At 36.0% G+C, this 17,073-nt stretch overlaps 1 pseudogene; it reads right to left on the bottom strand.

Annotated features, from left to right (window-relative positions):
* Positions 1-283: 283 nt before the first annotated feature.
* Positions 284-17,073, bottom strand: part of LOC131032423 (DNA replication licensing factor MCM4-like) — a 41,360-nt pseudogene continuing 24,570 nt past the window's right edge.

Here is a 17,073-nt window from a genome sequence, read left to right as displayed (position 1 = left end):
ATACAACTCTCTCTTTCATAGTTTACCCAAAAATTTTATGGTTCTTACATTTTTTTAAAATTTATTTATTTTGATGTCAATTTTTGTCATCAGATTGTAAAACCACTCTTTGCATTCCTTCCAACTTCAGCATTTTGTTACAAGGGAAAACATCAAATGATGTACTACAGAGCATAATGCTCAGATAATATTAAAATAGTTTGTCACAACACTATGACATCATTCTTATGAAATACACCATGACTAAATATCATATGGGTGTTATACCATCCTTAAAATTCCTTCAACTTCTCTTAACATGGTCTCCATGGATTGTAACAAACCCCTCGCTCACAAGGTTTCTAGTTGTATTGCAAATATAATTGACATTGAATTCCTTGGATCCCTGTTTGTGCATTTCCTCTAGTAACTCTGTTATACGTGTTTATGGTCCCCTTGTCTGCATCTTTTCCATGATAAGAATCCTAACTAATGAAACAAGATTGGCTCATCTTATTCTTTCACTGGCTAAAACTCCCATAGTGATGAGATCCATGTCAATAGTCCTAGTTGAATGATCGGTGGCAGATTGTTGAAGTGCAACTTTAGTTAGGAGGAATGCTTCTACCACATCACACCTTTCAACCCACTCAGAGAATCGAATGCAGGCTAGTGCTTCACTAATTCTTATCAGCCTTTCAATTTGACGAGGTGTCGCTATGATAACCTTTTTGGTATTGCCAAGGAGGTTGCCCTTCCTACGCATTTCAACATAACCACAAATTAGATCCTCTGCAGCCTCATTAGATATTTTAGGATGTATATGTTATCTTGCATAGGTGATATATGAAGTGAGGGTTGGGAGGTCCAATGCATCCATTTTTTGATCCTCAGGCTCATCATAATGCAATGCAACAAGATGCCTTGCATGACATCGATCTGTTTGTTCATCAAATTTATCAAGCACTAGGTAGATCAGATCAAACCTAGAAAGCAATTTTGGAGGAGGTTGGATATTATAAAAAACTGAATGTCTAGGGTTGTAGCGTGAGCTGCTAGGATTGGCACAAGCTAAAACCAATGTCCTTGCATTAAGAGATGCTATGATCCCAACCTTTGCAATTGACATTGTTTGTTGTTCCATAACCTTATGTAACATGCTATGAGCATTATCTGACATCTTGTCAAACTCATCTATGCAACAAATACACCTATCACTCAATACTAGTGCTCCACTTTCTAGACCTGTTTCACCAGTTTTAGGGTCCTTTGATATATAAGTAGTCAAACCAACAACAAAACTTCCATGACCAATTGTATAAATTCCTCAAGGAGCTAACTTATGCACATACTGAAGTATTGTGCTTTGTTACGTTAAGTAGGTAAGGCTTTTTGGGGCAGAAAATTTGTATCATCTCTCATGGAGGCCATGGGCATACATATCCTTCATGAGATCACCTAACTTGTATGGGCTCAGGCATACAACTCTCTCTTTCATAGAGTTTACCCAAAAACTTTTATGGTTCTTACATTTTTTATTTTTTTTATGTCAATTTTTGTCATCAAATTGTACAACTATGCTTTGCATTCCTTCCAACTTTAGCATTTTGTTACAAGAGAAAGTACCCAATGATGTACTGCAGAGCATAAACAAGTATAGTCAAATTAGTTATTAAAGAAAGATTCACACAATGAGATAGTGTTGAAAATATATTTATGTAGGGTGCCTTATAGCAGTCCTCTCTATTCAACGCTATCTTGTAGGGTGCCTTAAGGTTCTGACTAAATAAGGTTATGATTTTACAAATTTGTAATTTCCCCTAGGGCAAATGACTAAATAAGGTTCTGATTTTAGATGTTGATCAAATTTTGGAAGCAAATACCTTTAACCTCTATTGATCTGCAACTGCAAAACATAATCGAAAGATATTAATAATTATATTAAGGGTTTCTCATATAAACAAGTATAGTCGAATTAGTTATTAAAGAAAGATTCATACAATGAGATAGTGGTGAAAATATATTTATGTAGGGTGCCTTATAGAATTTCTCCCTATTCAACGCTATCTTGTAGGGTGCCTTATAGCAATTCTCCCTATTCAACTCTTAAGTCCTCGTTGGAAAGATACTCAATAGATTTTGGTCAAAAGATAAATTCATCCAAATCCAAAGTTTACATCCTTAACTCTAATTGTCTTGTAAAAGCTAATATTACTAGGGTCCTACACTTCCAATGATAGAACTACCTCAAAATCACTTTGGAATTCCTTTCTTGATGGTTCAAAATAAACCTTCAAACCATCAGAAAGACATTCAAAGCTTACAAAGTAGGATCTCTATTTGGAAAGGAAAATGGTTATCAATGGCATCTAGAATACAAATGATAAAATCAGCTCTTGACACCATTCCCAATTGTTACATGGTTGTTTTCAAAGCTCCTAAATCAATAGTCTCAAATTTAGAGAGTTGTCAACAATTTCATTTGGAAAGTAAATCTAGATTAAAAAAAAATCCATCTAATCTCATTAACAAACATGAGTTTAGATAAGTCTAAAGGTGGATTGGGTATTCACAACATCTCAGTGATAAATTTAGCTCTAGGTACAAAATTGGTTTAGCACATGTACAATAAGCCTCATGCCAAATCATGTAAATTTATGCAAAGGAAATACATTTATTCTTCTAATCCAAGAAATAAGTTTACAGTTTCTAATCCTTAATTTTATTATTATTATTTTTTATTAAATTATTAAATTATATTTCAAAGTAGGGACATTAGAGTACGCCCTTCCCAAATTTGCTTGTCCTCAAGCAATGTTGATTTTAAGTTTCTCAAACAAAGGTGAGAAGCATGACACATCTATGACCTTCATATCCCCTTTGGTTCAGTCTTGTTATTCTCATATTCTAGATTAATTGAAAATATAGATCCAAACACATAGCATACACTTGAAAATACAAAGCATACACATGGATATATGAAGACACAAAGCATACACAGAGTATACACATGAATATATGCATTGTTATACCCTTCTTATTGGTTATAATGCATTTATTATTGTATTGCTTGGAAATAAAATATTGATCCATAATTAATCGATAATGTATGTATTGTACTACTTGGAATAAAAATATTGTTCTATAATTTATGTATTGTATTGCTTGGAAATAAAATATTACAAATATGCAAGTATATGTGGTATTGAAAAACCACCAGAGTTCTGCCACCCAAAAAAAAAACCCCAAAACCACCCTTAAAACCACCATCCCAGCAAAAACCAAACCCTACTGTAGACCTGCATACACCTACTACATGTAGAATCGGCCTACCAAAACTACTAGCAAAAATCCCCACGTACATACAAAATTGGGGAGAAAACAGACATATAATAAAAATATACAAACAAACAACACAAACTCCATTGGTAATGGCAGGATTAACCCATAAGCGTCCTATACATAGAATTTTGAGAGTCACTTCATTGCTTGGGAAGTTTAGGGTCTCGGCTACAACTCTCGATCCACCTCTTCTCATGCCACTTCATGAAGAACCCCTAAAACCTCATTACATTGCTTCAACCTTTTGAAAGTTTTGAATGCCTTCCACCTACGAAAAGCAAGAGCTTTGCATCTTGCCTTCAAATCATCATCAACCCATCGAATGAGTGGTAGCGACGCCATCGGACCAGCCACCCCTATCTCAGGAAGAATTACCACCATTGGGACCACACGAGCACACACACTATCCAAGTTTAACAGATACCTTGAGTCAATTACAACTCTCAAAGCATTTTTCACCTTGTCCACCTTAGCCTCAAATTGGAAACCCCAAGCCGCAATCAATGAATATGCCTCCATGTTCATCCTGTAGCGATGACTTACATGGACAATTTCCTCTTCCAACAACATCTTCACAACCTCGTACAAATGATCATCCTTAAACAAAAGAAAACATTTTAGCCTCCTGCCCATGAATCATCAAACAAATGGGACTAATTTCTTGTCAGTATGGAAGGAGAAATTGGCTTCCATGCTGCATAAGGCACCCAAGACAACTCTACATATAGTATGATACCAATAAAATGGTACCCCAACAACAGTCCACCCAATCCACTCAAGCTTTAAACACGTCACACTCAATTATGATAGCCATCCACCGTCGACATTTATCACAATCTCTACCATCATTCCTCTGAATGTTATAGTTCATCCACACAATTCGTCCACATAAGTCGGCATTAAAACAATCTAAATATTATCCATTCAGTGCATACGACAAGGCAATATCTCTTCTTATGAACATTCTCGATCACCAGAAGGCAATAATGCAAGACATTTTGTTCAAATGTATTCAAGACAATTCGCAACATTTAATTATTTTTGGGCTGATCCACATATGTGCACTGTCCCATTAAAGGTTCTGATGCCATTTCACAAACCCGCTTTATTCCTCCTTTCGAAATGGCAACCTTTTCACTAATTCCAAAGTGGTAGTTGATGCCCTTTGTGAAATAGCATCGAGTTCGCTATTTCACAATCCTCACTTTTTTCTTTCTCGAAATGGTGATGTTTTCACCAAATCACCATTTCTCAAATCGTTATTTTAGCTTTGCGAAACAACGACAGGTTTTCTATTTCACATCCTTCATATTTAGACTACGTGAAATAGTGAAACATTCACCATTTCACATGCTTTGTTTTTTGACACTTGCGAAATTGACATCTGACGATGTTGTTGTATGTGCGACAATATTTTCATCGAATTGGCATGCTCCACATCGCTGCAATTGTGATGAACCACTTAAATATCTGATGAAGTTTTTGTATGTGCGATGATTTTTTGGTTGTAATTACCAATGTTTTGTGCTGATTGTTCGTCGTGACTAACAAAATTTTCATCGATATTGCGACAAAAACCACTTGTATTTTTTCGCAACATCATTTGACAACACTTGGTCGAGAGTTTGACGAAAATGGGAACATTAGACAAGCAAAAAAAATTGTTGGGTATTTTGTCCATAATTCGATGATAGTTCATTGAAATTTCAACAAACATGCGTCAGAAATTGGTGCCAAATATAGTAGTGTTAGGGTATACACAACAATAATATCAACAAGGAGGCTCAATAAAACATCATAAAATATCTACATGCACAAATGCAATAAAACGCTTGTAATGCCCCTCTAGCCCGGCTACAGAACAATGTGTTAGAGTAATCGGGTTTTTACTTGATTAATTAAATGATATTTGTTTAATTAATTAAGTTCCCCTTTATCTCTTTTACACTTAAGCTAACATTAGGTGCATAATAATTAATTCTTTTATTAATTATTATGTGCAAGCCTAGGGTTTTCCCTTTTAGATTTTTTTGACCTATTAGAGGTTGAATATTCTTTTCTTTTGTATCATTATTCTATTACACATTTTTGTGAATACGGAGCTCTCATATTCTTGAGCATTTCCTGTGTTTATGTTTTTCTCTATTGCTTCCTTGCTTCTCCTTGTAATAGGTTTATTTAGCTTGCAGAGATCATTTGGGCTCCTGTGGTGTTGTATTTATCAACTCTCACATGGTATCAGAGCTTCAGATTTGCAGCTACCTATTCTTGTTTTGAGTTTTTTTTGTGCACCTAGGGATAGACCTTTTTTTGAGAACTTTGGGCCTAAACAGACCTCACCATCATACTTAGAAGGCCCAAAAACCCCTATGGTCATATAGATCTTGATCACTTTAGACACTTAAGCCTCTAGGGGTATTTTTTTGTTCTGTACCAGGTCATATGACACTGGCACGCAGTTCAAGAAATTTTTAAAAAAATTCAATTTTTTGCCTTTTTATGGCATGCAGGCCAAAATTTGTTTTTCAAAAAATATTTGGCAAAGTTTTTTAAAAAAAATAAAAATTGGGGGGTTTAGCCCATGGTACACAGGGCACCGTGGGCCCCCTGGCTTGCAGCAGGCCCTACTAGCCGTCATCCCTGATAGAGTGGGCCCCGCCAGCCACCGGCCTCCAAACCCCCGTCGGCCACTTCCTGACCCTGCCAGCCTCCGACTGCTACTGGCCTCCACCCCGGCCACCACCGTTGCACCACCCGCTCCGCCACCAAAGCGCCGCCCTGGGGCCACCTCCGCCTGACCCTGCCATCAGACAGCCTCTATCTTGCCTTTGTAGGGGGGGTTGGTTTTTTCTTCATATCTTGAGCATACGGAGTCAGTTTTTCAAAAATGAATAGGCGTTGGAAAGATCTTAGCATGCTCTATTTAGATATGTGATCTTGTTTCTCAAATATTTCATCAAGTACATGAGATTTCAGTTTGAAGTTGTTTTTGCTTATGCACTGCTTCATTCTCACCAGTATGTACTAGGGTTTGGGTTTATCTCTTGTGGGGGGGTGTTTTTTTCTTGCTTTCTATCATTTATATCAGAAATATAGAACACCAAAACTCTCAAAACAAACAAACTCTTCTGCATCTTCTGTCTATTCAAAAATATCACATAATAATAAAAAACACAAATAGGTATAGCTGCAAAGTTTCATGGCAGACTCTTCAGTTGAGTTGTTGACCTCACACAACTATCACACTTGGAAGCCTTGCATCATGAGGCTTCTTAGGGCAGGAGGGTTATGGTCTTGTTTGGATGAGGTTCAACCTCTGTTGTAGCATCCTTTTGAGCTTCTTCAACATAGAAACAAGATGGATGAGGCCATGGGTTTGCTCTCCTTACATGTTTCCGACAGTCTTATATTTCACCTTGATTCTTTTCTCACTCCTTGAGATATGTGGTTGAAGTTTGAGACTCTCTTTAGGAGAGTTAATGAGATCCAAGCATTACAAATTGAGGCAAAGTTAGTTTCCTTGTTACCTGATTCCTTTCCCACCATTGAGTATTTTTTGAACAAATTCAAGACTACCAGATTTGTGCTCTAGGGGTGTGGAAAGACCAAGACAGACCTAGAGTGCATTTACTTGATCCTTTTGAAGCTTCAGGGTCCTTTTCAGTTCTTTGCCTCTACTTTCTACTCCACCATGGATGGCTTGGGTGCTTGTTTTACCATGCCTACCTTTGATGTGTTTTGTGAGCGTTTGTCTGATGAGCAGTCTCACCTTTCTCAGCTAGACATGCTCTCAGGTTCTAAGAATAAAGCATTGGTTGCTTAGTCATCTAAGGAGAAGCAAAAGTAGAAATCAAAGCCAAAGAAGAATTCTGTAGGCAGTGAGCATTCCTCCAAGCCACCTCCTAAGTCTGATTCTAAACCACCATTTAATCCAAAACAAGAGAAATCCTCATAGTCTAGTGAGTCTTCCTCCAAGACGAAGAAGAAATCAGGAGATACTTGTAGTTTTTGTGGCAAGGAAGGACATCTAGTCTCTAGGTGTTGGAAATGATTAGAGGCTTTAGAGGAAGTCATGCAACAACATCACATCTCCTCACCTCAAGCGTCTTCTCCTTCCATAGGGAAAGGTCATTCTCTCACTGCTTGAGCTTCAACCTATGGGTCCACTTGGATTTTAGATTCTGGTGCTTCTCACCATATGACTCACACTCAACAGTTGGTTACTTCTCTTTCCTCTTGTGGTACTTCATAGATTGCAGTGGGTGACTTTGTTCAGCTTTCAGTCTTGGGTTCAGGTTTTGTCTCTTTGGATGGGGGTACTTTGCAGGATGTTCTGGTTGTTCTTGACATATCGACAAACCTCCTGTCCATTTATCAGATTTGTCATTCTAGCTCTGGTAAGATAGTTGAGTTATCACCACATGATGTGGTTATTTGGGACCTCCATGACTTTGATTTGGTTATGGCCACTGGGAGTGTTGATATTGCATCTCATCTTTACAGATTTGATGGATTTGAGCCCTCTATGGGTACATGTTCATCTCTTATAGCACATGTAGATTCAGTGAGTAAGCTTTGGCATGAGATCTTGGACCATGTCAATTAGAGATATCTTCAATAAATGAGTACACTAGCACTTGTTCTTGGGATCCCATAGATTTCCTGCACTGATGGTGTTTGTCATGGTTGTGTGCTTGGCAAGCATCACAGGGATCCCTTTCTGAAGGGAAGAGCCCCTCGTGCTTTGGCACCTTTCGAGTTGATTCACAGTGACCTCATGACATTCCCTACTTCTTCTTTTTCTGGGGCCAAGTAAGTACTCACATTTATTGATGACTTCTCCAGACACACATAGGTGCTTTCTTAAGTACAAGTCTGATGTCTTTGATTCATTTCAAATCTTGAAGACATTTGTAGAGAAGCAGTTTGGTTGTTCTATTCGAAGAATACATACAGATAATGGGGGGGAGTATGTGAATCAGGCTTTCAAATATTTTTGTATTGAGCATGGTTTACAACATCAGTTTACTATTCCCTACACCCCTCAGTAGAGTGGTGTTGCTGAGAGAAAGAACAAGACTTTACAAGAGATGGTGAATTGTATGATTCAGTCCAGGTCCATGGATTTGTCTTTTTGGGCTGAGGTAGTCAATTGTGCCAAATAGATTCAAAATTGGATGCCTCACAAGGCGGTTCGACATATGACTCCTAAGGTGGCTTGGTTTCATGACAAGCCTGATGTTTCCTTTTTCCAAGTATTTGGAAGTGAGCCATGGGCATTTATTCCTAATTCTCAGAGGAGAGAAATGGAGTAGAAGAGATGACCCCTCATTTTTGTTGGCTGCTATGAGTATGTTAAGGCGTATAGGTTGTTTGATCCTGATTCTAGAGAGGTCTTGTTTCGATGAGATGTTCAGTTTGATGAGTGCCTTCCCATAGTGGATACCCTGTCTCCAGTGTCTACCCCTCTTCCTACTCCTCCCAGTGCATCTCTTCAGGATCATTTTGAGGATGATTATGATGATACTGTTGATGATCCACCATCTCCACCTCCACCTGCTCCACCTCAGATGCCTAAGTGGGATCGCTTTACTATTGAGGTAGCAGGATCTATGGCTGGTGATCCTTTAGATGCTCCTCACACCTGTTCTCATATTGTGGGTTCTAGTCTTTTGAGTCATGCCATTTCAGATGATCCTCATAAGTTTTCAGAGGCAACAGGACACCCTGAGTGGGATTGTGCTATGGAGGAGGAGTATTCTTCTTTGATGAGGAATAATACTTGGGATCTATGTCCTCTTCCTAAGGGCGGAAAGATGGTTTGGTGCCGATGGTTGTGTCACACCAAGTATGTTGCTGATGGTTCAATTGATAAGTACAAAGCATGTCTTGTTGCGAAGGGTTTCTTGCAGGTTGAGGGTATTGATTACTCTGAGACATTTGCCCCTGTCACCAAGATGAACTCTATTCTCTTTGTACTATCCCTTGCAGCTTCTAGGGGATGGCCCATTTTTCATATGGATGTGAAGAGTGCTTTCTTACATGGAGACCTACAGGAGGAAATCTATATGGAGTAGCCTCAGGGATTTGTGTAGGATAGTTCTTTGGTTTGCAAACTTTGGCATTCATTTTATGGTTTCAAATAGGCCCCTCGGTCTTGGTATGAGAAGATGGACTCTTTCTTGCTCTCCACTGGTTTAACACGCTGTCATTCTGATCACACAGTGTACATTCAACATCTTAAGGGTGAGATCCTAATTCTTGTGCTATATGTTGATGATCTCCTCATCACAGGTAGCTCATCCTCTATGATTCAGCTATTCAACAAGCCTTGATGGACCAGTTTGAGATGACAGATTTCGGTCTTCTACACTATTTTCTTGGTCTTCAGGTGATTCAGTCTTCTGATGGGATCTCCATTTACTAGTAGAATTATGCTCTTGACATTCTTCAGCACTTTGGCATGCTTGATTGCAAGCCTTCCCCCACTCCTTTTCAGTTAGGGGTTGGTTTGATTACTACTTGCCCCACTCCTAAAGTAGATTCTACACTTTACAAGCAGTTGGTTGGCAGTTTGTTGTACCTGACACACACTCATCCTAACCTTTCCTTTGTGGTTGGCCTTGTCTCTCGATTCTCCCATGATCCTCATGAGAGTCATTGGCAAGCTGCTAAACATATTTTGCGGTACATTCGGGGCTCTATTTCTCATGGCATTCACTACACATCAGGGGAACCTCACATTGTTGGCTACACTAACTCAGATTGGGTTGGTGATGTCATTGATCAGAAGTCTACTTTTGTCTTTGTTTTCTATCTTGGCTCTGGTCCTATCACATGGTCTTCTAAGAAGCAGACTACTCAGGCATTATCATCTACAGAGGTTGAGTACCAAGTTGTTGTGCTCACAAGTTAGGAGATCTTATGGCTTCGATAGTTGATGACTGAGTTTGATTTTCCTCCTAATAGTCCCACTATTCTTTGGTGTGACAATCAGCGTGCTATTCACATTTCTCTCAACCCGGTGGAGCATCAGTGGACGAAACACATTGAGCTTCACATGCATTTCATTCGCCAATTGATTCAGGATGGTTCTCTTATTTTGGATTACATTCCCACTGCCGAGCAGGTTGCAGACATCTTCACGAAACCTTTTGCATCACCGCGCTATCTTTAGTTGCTCTCTATGCTTGGGGTGAAGGAAGTTATCCTTGGGGGGTCTTTATGAGGCCTTCCTTCATATTTCTTTCAGGATGTTCTTTTATCTCTTTTTGGAGAGGAGTTTTTTCCCACTGGGTTTTCTCCTTTTTCTCCATTTCATAGAAATTTCCTTGTATTTGGGTACCTGATCAAGCCTTGTTGTTGGGACCCATCTTTCCTGCTTTCAATAGATGTTCTAAGTTTTAGCTTCTTTCTAAGTCTAGCTTAAGGGGGGGTGTTAGAGTAATCGAGTCTTTACTTGATTAATTAAACGATATTTGTTTAATTAATTAAGTTCCCCTTTATCTCTTTTACACTTAAGCTAACAATAGGTGCATAATAATTAATTCTTTTATTAATTATTATGTGCAAGCCTAGGGTTTTCCCTTTTAGGTTTTTTTGACCTATTAGAGGTTGAATTCTTTTCTTTTGTATCATAATTCTATTACACATTTTTGTGAATACAGAGCTCTCATATTCTTGAGCATATCATGTGTTTATGTTTTTCTTTGTTGCTTCCTTGCTTCTCCTTGTAACAAGTTTATTCAGCTTGCAGAGATCGTTTGGGCTCCTGTGGTGTTGTATTTATCAACTCTCACACAATGAGGTATTGTGTATTATATCTTTCCAATAATGTTATCAATAGATATATTTGATATTAAATGTTAATCGACAAAGTTTTAAATTAGTTATTATTATTACTTACGAGTAATTAATAATTAATGTTTATGTTTGTAATTATAAAGATATTAAGGAGGATAGGCTAATGCATGATTATTTGGCTAATAAATTATGATTAAGTGGTAAATGAATTAATTAATAATAATGCTTTGTAATTGAAGTAAATAAGGCCTTATTATTAATTAATTGAGTTATATTTTAATATGTTGGTGGAATTTAATTATTAATTCGTTATAGGCTTGTTAGCGTTGAGATTTATTTAATTAATTATTATTACTTATGTGGAATAAATAATTGATTTATATATATAAGTATTAAGGTATTAATGTAGTAAAAATACTTTGTTAATTTATAAATTAATATTTTTTTTATTAATAATTTAATTAATATTAAAGATTGGTTTATATAAATATTAATAAAAGCTTCTTCTTGGTAGTTAAACGAGTTGTATATTCATGTTGAAATAAATTAAAATTGTTTATTAAATTTATTAGAATTTTTAATTAAAAAAAATTAATAAAGTTTCTAAATGGGACACTTTTTTATCTTTTGTGCATATGTGAGTTCTGGGGGAAATTTCCATTTCCCAAGAGGATTTTTTTGGAAAACCTTTTATATTTAGGAAAATTTCCAAAATGAGGGGTTGTTTCTTTGTTGTTTCCTTTTTCTGAATTTTGGGGAGACAGTTCTGGAAAAGAGAATTTTTGTAGATGTTTCTCGAAGGGGAATTGGGTAGAGGTTTTGGAGTTGCTTTTGGGGAAATCCATGTGTGTTGCCGGAGCTGGAACTAAAGGCTTGACTTGCAAATTTTCTTCCAAGAGTGCGATTATAGGTAGGGACTAAAATCCCTAGGGGTGAGGTACTATTTTGTTTTGAAATTTTTATGAGTGTTTTCAAAAATATTGTCTATTATTTAATTTGGGTAAATTTAGATTTATCATTAAGAATTTTACTTCTTTTGGTTATTTCCTGTGAAAAGTTATGGAAGAAATTATTTTGGAGTTTTTTAAAAATGGGATTCCTGTTATTTATATTGGATGTGGTTGAATTCAGATTCGTTATAAAAGAAATTAAGAGTAATTTAGCAATTTGGGTTTAAAAAAAAAAAGACATTCAAATTAAAGTTTCTGCATTTTATTCCATCCCTGTGAATGAGAGATTCAATTTGGTGTCCTCGGGTTGTTTGGAAATGTATTAGATTATTGTGTTAATTGTAATAACTATTTGTATCATTTTAAAATTTCCAGATTTAGTTATAGGATTAGATGTTGTTAATAAATTTATTTTACTACTTGTTTGTGCATTAAGCCTCTTTAAAAAAATTATGTTGTTATAAATTTTGATGGGGTTTTGGCTAAAATTTATAAAATAAAAATTTGATTGATTTAAATATTTTTAAGTTTCTTGTTTAAAAAAAATATATTTAAAATAAATTTTATTTTTTTGGAGGCATGGGGAGTCGTGGCTCTACCCACGACCTCATTGTGGAGTACCACAGTGTGTGGTGTCCACAACTATGGTAGCCACAACCCATGGGAAACCACAACTGTGGTAGCCACAACCCGTGGGAAACCCACAACCATGGTACCACAGACCATGGGGCCACGACTGTGGTATCCATAGTACCGTGGAAACCCACGACTGTGGGATCCACAGTTTGTGGAGGTCCATGACTGTGGGGTTTTATCCATAGTTCGTGGTGTAAACGTTGTAGGGTGTATTTAATTTTGGTTATGGTGTTTTTCTTTAGTTAAGATTTTACTTTGTTTATATATATATGTATGTATATTTATTAATATAGTTTTGAGTTCGAGTTATTGATGTGCTTGGATTAACATAGTGGTGTTTTGGTTAATGAGATTATTTGGATTTTAATAAAAAGAACTTAAAGTAATACATTGTTGAAAGTGTAATATAAATTAAGTAATCATTTCTTGATGTAGTAACTTGATGTGATTGGAAATTCAAGGATGATCAAAATCTTTGGATTTACAACATAGTTTGGGAAAAACTAGGGAAATAATGTTAAAAAAGAGTGTGCATATTTTATGCTTTAATATGTTTTAACAAATGAGTTTATGGCATTAAGAAATAAACTTGTTTAATGCTTTGATTTGACCTTTGCTTTCAATACGTGTCTTTATCATTTTGTAATGGTCCAGTAGTAGTGAGTTGATCGGTTGTTGACCAATTAACTCTAGGTAGTCTATACCATGTTAAGATTGGTAATGGTCAAAGTTTTAGTAGTTTGTTGGATACCCCATGTGATGTGTATATTGGTGATGCATAATTATTAATTTTAGATTATGGTGCTTCGTTGAATAATTAGAATTTATTTCTGAATTCCAATCGAGACCAACATGGAAATGTTTTCTATTTTTAGGTGAATCTTGTACTTGTTTTCTAATTTGGTTGAGGTAGTTAGTTAAGTACATAAACCTTTTAACTATAGCCATGTTACCTTTAGTTTAGCATTAAGTAATTTATTTTTCATAAGAGGTCATTAGTGGAAAGGAGCTATGAGGAAGAGTCCTAGTTCTATATGTTAGAGGTTACCCTTTTTAAGTAATAGCTAGCTCAATTATGCTCTTGTATGAATATGTCATATTGAAGTCAAGCTTCCTTTATGTGGAGCTTTTTGCTGTAGAGACTATATCAATGATGAGATCCCTCTCCACCTCTAGTACATGCTTTTGGTGTGATGGCAAAAATCTACATGGTATTAGAGCACAGGTCATCGGTTCGATTTCCTCAATCCCTAGACCCTTCATCCGTGTAAGCTTGGCTTATCGATGTGGTTTGCAGTGGGTATGAATCCTATGTGATACATGGTTGTATTTGTCTCTATTGTGTGGGGGGGTATTGGCATAGCGACTATATCGATGATGAGATCGCCCTCCACCACTAGTACATGTTTTTGGTGTGACGACAAAAAACTACAAAGCTAGGTATGAGAGTTCTAGTGATGCATTTTCTTGTTTTAATCTAGTTCTAACATAAGTTGTAGATTATGACTATCACCTTATATATTATTATTCCTTTGAGGTATCATATGGAGTTATTTTAGTCTTGGAGTTGGTGTTGGGAGCCTTGGTGTAGTTGTAAGAAAATTTGTGCTACAACCTTTATATCAGGTTATTTAGGACTTCGTCTCTATTTCACCTAAGTGGGTGGAAGCCAACGAGATAACTGTATGGGGCAGGAGACCCTAGAAAGGGGTGCGTGCATGCTTTTAAAAAAATTCAAACTACAAAGTCTCTACGCATTCACGTAGGCAAGACCATCTATGATGAGCCCCCGAGACTATAGGTCTAGCCCTTGGGTTAGGCTTTTCCAGATTTGTCTGATCTTGTCATTCTTCCTAGGTTGGATGTTTACCCTTGTAATTTCATTGGTGAATGTTTGATCCAGTTTAAGTCTTTGTATGGTTTAACCTGTTGAACTTTTATCTAACAATTGATAGATCTAATGTGCATTTCTAGCGGTGTAAGCTTGTGTGCAGAAACATGGGGCAGGTCGAGTCATGTTTTGTATTGAGAAGAGAAATCTCTAGTATGAAGTGATAGGTTTTTTATTTGAGTGATGCTTAAACCAAAATTATTTATGTTACAATGTGTATAATCATAATCTTTTAGTAATATTGTAATATGTGATTGTTTTAAATAAAACTCGTTGCTACTTTTAGTGATGTTTTCTTGAGTATAAGTGGGCTTTACATGTTCATGTAAAATGGTAGATGATATTAGGTGAGCATAAAGTTGTATCATGTGTATCTTGTGATTGATTCATTAATGGAAAAAAGGGAATTGGCTCTATGGTTATGCATTTAGTGTTGTATGGATGTCTATTATGGTTTAAGGAATGGATTAACAATGTGGTAATTAATATTGGTAATAGATTGTGATGCTAGGAATGAGAAAGTTATTGGGATTAGGAACATTTGTCACTGGTGCTTTAAAATGAATCTAAAGGGGTTAATTGGTAGTTTCATTGATGAAGATCGCATTTATCATATATATATTAAAAATGATCTTGCATATGTGCATGGAAAGAATAATTGATACTAGAAGTAGTGTGCATTGGATTATTTATAATTATGATGTTGTTTCTTATGGTTAGTAGTGAAAGAAATGATGTCGAGATACCCTAGGGAAGATAGGTGTTATGTTGTGTTCTATTTCCACTTGCGTATCATGTTTGGTGATATTGTTCATGATGGGAAATGGTAAATCATGTTAATGGATGTTAGATGCATACGAGTAGTTAGTTGATTATATTGTATTAGTAGATGTTTTAAAAAAAATTCTCTATTTGCATGTTAGTTGGTTAATTTCTCTAGGTTATTTTGGCAGGCATTACATTTGGTATCAAAGCCCAAGTTGCAACACTGGGATCTTTGGTCAAGTATTTTATCTTTATTCTTGTATGGTGTGTTGTCATAGTAAGTCATTAACTAAATATTTTACTTAATGCTATCTTCCTTTTCCCTAATTAAAGTGTCCAACTTTGTATGTATCAATTCCTTGTGTATAAATCTATAATGTTAGTAATTGGTGATTTAGTTTGAACTACATGAAGGATTCTAGCATATACTTGAATGTGTTTTCCTTAGGACTAGTTAGAAGAAGTGTGGTTGTGCATGGGAATTTGCATGTATCTTCTTTGGATTAAGCTTTACATCTAGGTCAAGGAATTAGATGATATATATGTTGTGTGGGTATTACTTTTCATTTCCTCCTTACCCTACCTTGGTAAGCAATAAAAGTATGAAGCTTTATGATGTATTTTGTACCAATTAACAATATTTTCTTATTATATGAATGCAATCTTGTGTGGATAAAATATGCTTGTATAGAACTCATCTTGTTGTATGTTCCTAAGTTTTCTAGTTATGTTTATTAAATCCAAGAAATCTCATGGATGATTATATTTGTGCTCCCTATCAAAATGTAAATATATAGCATAAGGTAGTGGTTGTATTGTTCGATAAAGATTGTGTACTTAGAGAATTTAATTATCCTTATATGGCCTTACTTGATTTGGTATATTCACATTATTCGATAGAATGATAGATCACTCTCTTTTCCTCTTCTCTCTGTCTAGATGTTTTATTAATGGATATGCAACTTGGGAATATAAGTAAACTGGTATAGGTGATGAGAATTGTTTGATTAGCATGAGTCTTGTGTTAGGAAACAAGTTATTGTATTGCATTCATTGGATGGAATGTCATTTTACTTGATGATATTTTAAAATGGTGTATGTGAAACTTGAATCATTCTTTCATGTTCTTATTAACTTGGGTAATGGCTAGCTTAAACCTTGAAAAGAACCTATATGCTTTTGATGAAATTTGAATGTCGTAGTTGATAAGTAATTATGAAAGGAAATGGTGTTACCATTTCCTCGTAAATGGAATTTGAAAAGAATTTGCTCACCTGAGAGATCTAGTACAGTGAATAAATGTATGACAAGTTATTATTTGATGGAGTTTCCTTGAATGTTGCTGAAATCTTTATAATGATGGTGGATTAGTGTTATGCACTCTAAAGGGAATTTTAAGGAAATTGGGGGTACTTGTATCTAGGAATAATTTCTATATAGTTATACATGTGGAATAGTAATGAAGATCTTTCTTTGAGTAGATGCCAGTGTTATTGAAAAGTACTCCCTGTAAATGTGAATAAACCAGTACCAATTCTTATGTTGTGTGTTATGAGAAACCAGTACTTTCTTTATGTGCCATGGGTTGATGAAGTAATCAGCCATGGAGGATATGTTTGTTTAAGGGTATGGGAATACCATACTATTTATGTTTTGTTGCATGTTTGTTACCCTACTGAGTGCCAACCCATAGGTTGTTGATAAGTC

Source organism: Cryptomeria japonica, chromosome 5 (assembly GCF_030272615.1).
Source record: "Cryptomeria japonica chromosome 5, Sugi_1.0, whole genome shotgun sequence".
Taxonomy (NCBI): domain Eukaryota; kingdom Viridiplantae; phylum Streptophyta; class Pinopsida; order Cupressales; family Cupressaceae; genus Cryptomeria; species Cryptomeria japonica.
This window is presented reverse-complemented; position numbering and strand designations above follow the sequence as displayed.